Below are 8,379 nucleotides of genomic sequence, written 5' to 3' on the forward strand. Positions count from 1 at the left end.
ACACTGCCCAAAGACTCAACACTGCACCATAGACTCAGCACTGCACCATAGACTCAGCACTGCACCATAGACTCAACACTGCCCAAAGACTCAACACTGCACCATAGACTCAACACTGCCCAAAGACTCAACACTGCACCATAGACTCAGCACTGCACCATAGACTCAACACTGCAGGATAAACTCATCACTGCACAATAGACTCAACACTGCACCATAGACTCAACACTGCCCAAAGACTCAACACTGCACCATAGACTCACCACTGCACCATAGACTCAGCACTGCACCATAGACTCAACACTGCACAATAGACTCAACACTGCACCATAGACTGAACATTGCCCATAGACTCAACACTCCACAAATAGACTCAGCACTGCACCATAGACTCAACACTGCACCATAGACTCAGCACTGCACAATAGACTCAGCACTGCAGCAAAAACTCAGCACTGCACAATGGACTCAACACTGCACCATAGACTCAGCACTGCACCATAGACTCAACACTGCCCATAGACTCAACACTGCACCATAGACTCAGAACTGCACCATAGACTCAGCACTGCCCATAGACTCAGCACTGCCCATAGACTCAACACTGCACCATAGACTCAGCACTGCACCATAGACTCAGCACTGCCCATAGACTCAGCACTGCCCATAGACTCAACACTGCACCATAGACTCAGCATTGCACCTTAGACTCAGCACTGCCCATAGACTAAGCACTGCACCATAGACTCAACACTGCACCATAGACTCGGCACTGCACCATAGTCTCAGCACTGCACCATAGATTCAGCACTGCACCATAGACTCAACACTGCACAATAGACTCAGCTCTGCACCATAGACTCAACACTGCCCATAGACTCAGCACAGCACGATAGTCTGAAAACTGCACCATAGACTCAGCACTGCACCATAGATTCAGCACTGCACCATAGACTCAACACTGCCCATAGACTCAACACTGCACCATAGACTCAAAACTGCACCATAGACTCAACACTGCCCATAGACTCAAAACTGCACCATAGACTCAGCACTGCCCATAGACTCAACACTGCACCATAGACTCAGCACTGCACCATAGACTCAGCACTGCACCATAGACTCAACACTGCCCATAGACTCAACACTGCACCATAGACTCAACACTGCACCATAGACTCAACACTGCCCATAGACTCAACACTGCACCATAGACTCAACACTGCACCATAGACTCAGAACTGCACCATAGACTCAACACTGCCCATAGACTCAACACTGCACTAGAGACTCAGCACTGCACCATAGACTCAGCACTGCACCATAGACTCAGCACTGCACCATAGACTCAGCACTGCACCATAGACTCAGCACTGCACCGTAGACTCAACACTGCACCATAGACTCAACACTGCCCAAAGACTCAACACTGCACCATAGACTCAGCACTGCCCATAGACTCAACACTGCACCAAAGACTCAGCACTGCACCATAGACTCAGTACTGCACCATAGACTCAGAACTGCACCATAGTCTCAGCAGTGTACCATAGACTCAACACTGCACATTAGACTCAACATTGCCCAAAGACTCAACATTGTACCACAGACTCAGCACTGCACGATAGACTCAGCCCTTCAGCATAGACTCAACACTGCACAATAGACTCAACACTGCACCATAGACTCAGCACTGCACCAAAGACTCAACACTGCACCATAGACTCAACACTGCACCATAGACTCAACACTGCACCATAGACTCAACACTGCCCATAGACTCAACACTGCACCATAGACTCAGAACTGCACCATAGACTCAGCACTGCCCATAGACTCAGCACTGCCCATAGACTCAACACTGCCCAAAGACTCAGCACTGCCCATAGACTCAACACTGCACCATAGACTCAGAACTGCACCATAGACTCAGCACTGCACCATAGTCTGAACACTGCACCATAGACTCAGCATTGCACCTTAGACTCAGCACTGCCCATAGACTCAGCACTGCACCATAGACTCAACATTGCACCGTAGACTCAACACTGCACCATAGACTCAACACTGCACCATAGACTCAGCACTGCACAATAGACTCAGCACTGCACCATAAACTCAGCACTGCACCATAGACTCTACACTGCACAATAGACTCAACACTGCACTATAGACTCAACACTGCACCATAGACTCAACACTGCACCATAGCCTGAACACTGCACCATAGACTCAGCTCTGCACCATAGACTCAACACTGCCCATAGACTCAGCACTGCACGATAGTCTGAAAACTGCACCATAGACTCAACACTGCACAATAGACTCAACACTGCACCATAGACTGAACATTGCCCATAGACTCAACACTCCACAAATAGACTCAGCACTGCACCATAGACTCAACACTGCACCATAGACTCAGCACTGCACAATAGACTCAGCACTGCAGCAAAAACTCAGCACTGCACAATGGACTCAACACTGCACCATAGACTCAGCACTGCACCATAGACTCAACACTGCCCATAGACTCAACACTGCACCATAGACTCAGAACTGCACCATAGACTCAGCACTGCCCATAGACTCAGCACTGCCCATAGACTCAACACTGCACCATAGACTCAGCACTGCACCATAGACTCAGCACTGCCCATAGACTCAGCACTGCCCATAGACTCAACACTGCACCATAGACTCAGCATTGCACCTTAGACTCAGCACTGCCCATAGACTAAGCACTGCACCATAGACTCAACAATGCACCGTAGACTCAACACTGCACCATAGACTCAACACTGCACCATAGACTCGGCACTGCACCATAGTCTCAGCACTGCACCATAGATTCAGCACTGCACCATAGACTCAACACTGCACAATAGACTCAGCTCTGCACCATAGACTCAACACTGCCCATAGACTCAGCACAGCACGATAGTCTGAAAACTGCACCATAGACTCAGCACTGCACCATAGATTCAGCACTGCACCATAGACTCAACACTGCCCATAGACTCAACACTGCACCATAGACTCAAAACTGCACCATAGACTCAACACTGCCCATAGACTCAAAACTGCACCATAGACTCAGCACTGCCCATAGACTCAACACTGCACCATAGACTCAGCACTGCACCATAGACTCAGCACTGCACCATAGACTCAACACTGCCCATAGACTCAATACTGCACCATAGACTCAACACTGCACCATAGACTCAACACTGCCCATAGACTCAACACTGCACCATAGACTCAACACTGCACCATAGACTCAGAACTGCACCATAGACTCAACACTGCACCATAGACTCAACACTGCCCAAAGACTCAACACTGCACCATAGACTCAGCACTGCACCATAGACTCAACACTGCACCAAAGACTCAGCACTGCACCATAGACTCAGCACTGCACCGTAGACTCAACACTGCACCATAGACTCAACACTGCCCAAAGACTCAACACTGCACCATAGACTCAGCACTGCCCATAGACTCAACACTGCACCAAAGACTCAGCACTGCACCATAGACTCAGTACTGCACCATAGACTCAGAACTGCACCATAGTCTCAGCAGTGTACCATAGACTCAGAACTGCACCATAGACTCAGCACTGCCCATAGACTCAGCACTGCCCATAGACTCAACACTGCACCATAGACTCAGCACTGCCCAAAGACTCAACACTGCACCATAGACTCAACACTGCCCAAAGACTCAACACTGCACCATAGACTCAGCACTGCACCATAGACTCAGCACTGCACCATAGACTCAACACTGCCCAAAGACTCAACACTGCACCATAGACTCAACACTGCCCAAAGACTCAACACTGCACCATAGACTCAGCACTGCACCATAGACTCAACACTGCAGGATAAACTCATCACTGCACAATAGACTCAACACTGCACCATAGACTCAACACTGCCCAAAGACTCAACACTGCACCATAGACTCACCACTGCACCATAGACTCAGCACTGCACCATAGACTCAACACTGCACAATAGACTCAACACTGCACCATAGACTGAACATTGCCCATAGACTCAACACTCCACAAATAGACTCAGCACTGCACCATAGACTCAACACTGCACCATAGACTCAGCACTGCACAATAGACTCAGCACTGCAGCAAAAACTCAGCACTGCACAATGGACTCAACACTGCACCATAGACTCAGCACTGCACCATAGACTCAACACTGCCCATAGACTCAACACTGCACCATAGACTCAGAACTGCACCATAGACTCAGCACTGCCCATAGACTCAGCACTGCCCATAGACTCAACACTGCACCATAGACTCAGCACTGCACCATAGACTCAGCACTGCCCATAGACTCAGCACTGCCCATAGACTCAACACTGCACCATAGACTCAGCATTGCACCTTAGACTCAGCACTGCCCATAGACTAAGCACTGCACCATAGACTCAACAATGCACCGTAGACTCAACACTGCACCATAGACTCAACACTGCACCATAGACTCGGCACTGCACCATAGTCTCAGCACTGCACCATAGATTCAGCACTGCACCATAGACTCAACACTGCACAATAGACTCAGCTCTGCACCATAGACTCAACACTGCCCATAGACTCAGCACAGCACGATAGTCTGAAAACTGCACCATAGACTCAGCACTGCACCATAGATTCAGCACTGCACCATAGACTCAACACTGCCCATAGACTCAACACTGCACCATAGACTCAAAACTGCACCATAGACTCAACACTGCCCATAGACTCAAAACTGCACCATAGACTCAGCACTGCCCATAGACTCAACACTGCACCATAGACTCAGCACTGCACCATAGACTCAGCACTGCACCATAGACTCAACACTGCCCATAGACTCAACACTGCACCATAGACTCAACACTGCACCATAGACTCAACACTGCCCATAGACTCAACACTGCACCATAGACTCAACACTGCACCATTGACTCAGAACTGCACCATAGACTCAACACTGCCCATAGACTCAACACTGCACTAGAGACTCAGCACTGCACCATAGACTCAGCACTGCACCATAGACTCAGCACTGCACCATAGACTCAGCACTGCACCATAGACTCAGCACTGCACCGTAGACTCAACACTGCACCATAGACTCAACACTGCCCAAAGACTCAACACTGCACCATAGACTCAGCACTGCCCATAGACTCAACACTGCACCAAAGACTCAGCACTGCACCATAGACTCAGTACTGCACCATAGACTCAGAACTGCACCATAGTCTCAGCAGTGTACCATAGACTCAACACTGCACATTAGACTCAACATTGCCCAAAGACTCAACATTGTACCACAGACTCAGCACTGCACGATAGACTCAGCCCTTCAGCATAGACTCAACACTGCACAATAGACTCAACACTGCACCATAGACTCAGCACTGCACCAAAGACTCAACACTGCACCATAGACTCAACACTGCACCATAGACTCAACACTGCACCATAGACTCAACACTGCCCATAGACTCAACACTGCACCATAGACTCAGAACTGCACCATAGACTCAGCACTGCCCATAGACTCAGCACTGCCCATAGACTCAACACTGCCCAAAGACTCAGCACTGCCCATAGACTCAACACTGCACCATAGACTCAGAACTGCACCATAGACTCAGCACTGCACCATAGTCTGAACACTGCACCATAGACTCAGCATTGCACCTTAGACTCAGCACTGCCCATAGACTCAGCACTGCACCATAGACTCAACATTGCACCGTAGACTCAACACTGCACCATAGACTCAACACTGCACCATAGACTCAGCACTGCACCATAGACTCAGCACTGCACCATAAACTCAGCACTGCACCATAGACTCTACACTGCACAATAGACTCAACACTGCACTATAGACTCAACACTGCACCATAGACTCAACACTGCACCATAGCCTGAACACTGCACCATAGACTCAGCTCTGCACCATAGACTCAACACTGCCCATAGACTCAGCACTGCACGATAGTCTGAAAACTGCACCATAGACTCAACACTGCACAATAGACTCAACACTGCACCATAGACTGAACATTGCCCATAGACTCAACACTCCACAAATAGACTCAGCACTGCACCATAGACTCAACACTGCACCATAGACTCAGCACTGCACAATAGACTCAGCACTGCAGCAAAAACTCAGCACTGCACAATGGACTCAACACTGCACCATAGACTCAGCACTGCACCATAGACTCAACACTGCCCATAGACTCAACACTGCACCATAGACTCAGAACTGCACCATAGACTCAGCACTGCCCATAGACTCAGCACTGCCCATAGACTCAACACTGCACCATAGACTCAGCACTGCACCATAGACTCAGCACTGCCCATAGACTCAGCACTGCCCATAGACTCAACACTGCACCATAGACTCAGCATTGCACCTTAGACTCAGCACTGCCCATAGACTAAGCACTGCACCATAGACTCAACAATGCACCGTAGACTCAACACTGCACCATAGACTCAACACTGCACCATAGACTCGGCACTGCACCATAGTCTCAGCACTGCACCATAGATTCAGCACTGCACCATAGACTCAACACTGCACAATAGACTCAGCTCTGCACCATAGACTCAACACTGCCCATAGACTCAGCACAGCACGATAGTTTGAAAACTGCACCATAGACTCAGCACTGCACCATAGATTCAGCACTGCACCATAGACTCAACACTGCCCATAGACTCAACACTGCACCATAGACTCAAAACTGCACCATAGACTCAACACTGCCCATAGACTCAAAACTGCACCATAGACTCAGCACTGCCCATAGACTCAACACTGCACCATAGACTCAGCACTGCACCATAGACTCAGCACTGCACCATAGACTCAACACTGCCCATAGACTCAACACTGCACCATAGACTCAACACTGCACCATAGACTCAACACTGCCCATAGACTCAACACTGCACCATAGACTCAACACTGCACCATAGACTCAGAACTGCACCATAGACTCAACACTGCCCATAGACTCAACACTGCACTAGAGACTCAGCACTGCACCATAGACTCAGCACTGCACCATAGACTCAGCACTGCACCATAGACTCAGCACTGCACCATAGACTCAGCACTGCACCGTAGACTCAACACTGCACCATAGACTCAACACTGCCCAAAGACTCAACACTGCACCATAGACTCAGCACTGCCCATAGACTCAACACTGCACCAAAGACTCAGCACTGCACCATAGACTCAGTACTGCACCATAGACTCAGAACTGCACCATAGTCTCAGCAGTGTACCATAGACTCAACACTGCACATTAGACTCAACATTGCCCAAAGACTCAACATTGTACCACAGACTCAGCACTGCACGATAGACTCAGCCCTTCAGCATAGACTCAACACTGCACAATAGACTCAACACTGCACCATAGACTCAGCACTGCACCAAAGACTCAACACTGCACCATAGACTCAACACTGCACCATAGACTCAACACTGCACCATAGACTCAACACTGCCCATAGACTCAACACTGCACCATAGACTCAGAACTGCACCATAGACTCAGCACTGCCCATAGACTCAGCACTGCCCATAGACTCAACACTGCCCAAAGACTCAGCACTGCCCATAGACTCAACACTGCACCATAGACTCAGAACTGCACCATAGACTCAGCACTGCACCATAGTCTGAACACTGCACCATAGACTCAGCATTGCACCTTAGACTCAGCACTGCCCATAGACTCAGCACTGCACCATAGACTCAACATTGCACCGTAGACTCAACACTGCACCATAGACTCAACACTGCACCATAGACTCAGCACTGCACCATAGACTCAGCACTGCACCATAAACTCAGCACTGCACCATAGACTCTACACTGCACAATAGACTCAACACTGCACATAGACTCAACACTGCACCATAGACTCAACACTGCACCATAGCCTGAACACTGCACCATAGACTCAGCTCTGCACCATAGACTCAACACTGCCCATAGACTCAGCACTGCACGATAGTCTGAAAACTGCACCATAGACTCAGCACTGCACCATAAACTCAGCAATGCTCCATAGACTCAACACTGCACCATAGAATCAACACTGCACCATAGACTCAAAACTGCCCATAGACTCAACACTGCACCATAGACTCAGCACTGCACCATAGACTCAGCACTGCACCATAGACTCAACACTGCCCATAGACTCAACACTGCACCATAGACTCAACACTGCACCATAGACTCAACACTGCCCATAGACTCAACACTGCACCATAGACTCAACACTGCACCATAGACTCAGAAC

The sequence above is a fragment of the Petromyzon marinus genome (assembly GCF_048934315.1).
Source record: "Petromyzon marinus isolate PM22_M1 ecotype Great Lakes invasive population chromosome 78 unlocalized genomic scaffold, UKy_Petmar_22M1.pri1.0 chr78_unloc.1, whole genome shotgun sequence".
Classification (NCBI taxonomy): domain Eukaryota; kingdom Metazoa; phylum Chordata; class Hyperoartia; order Petromyzontiformes; family Petromyzontidae; genus Petromyzon; species Petromyzon marinus.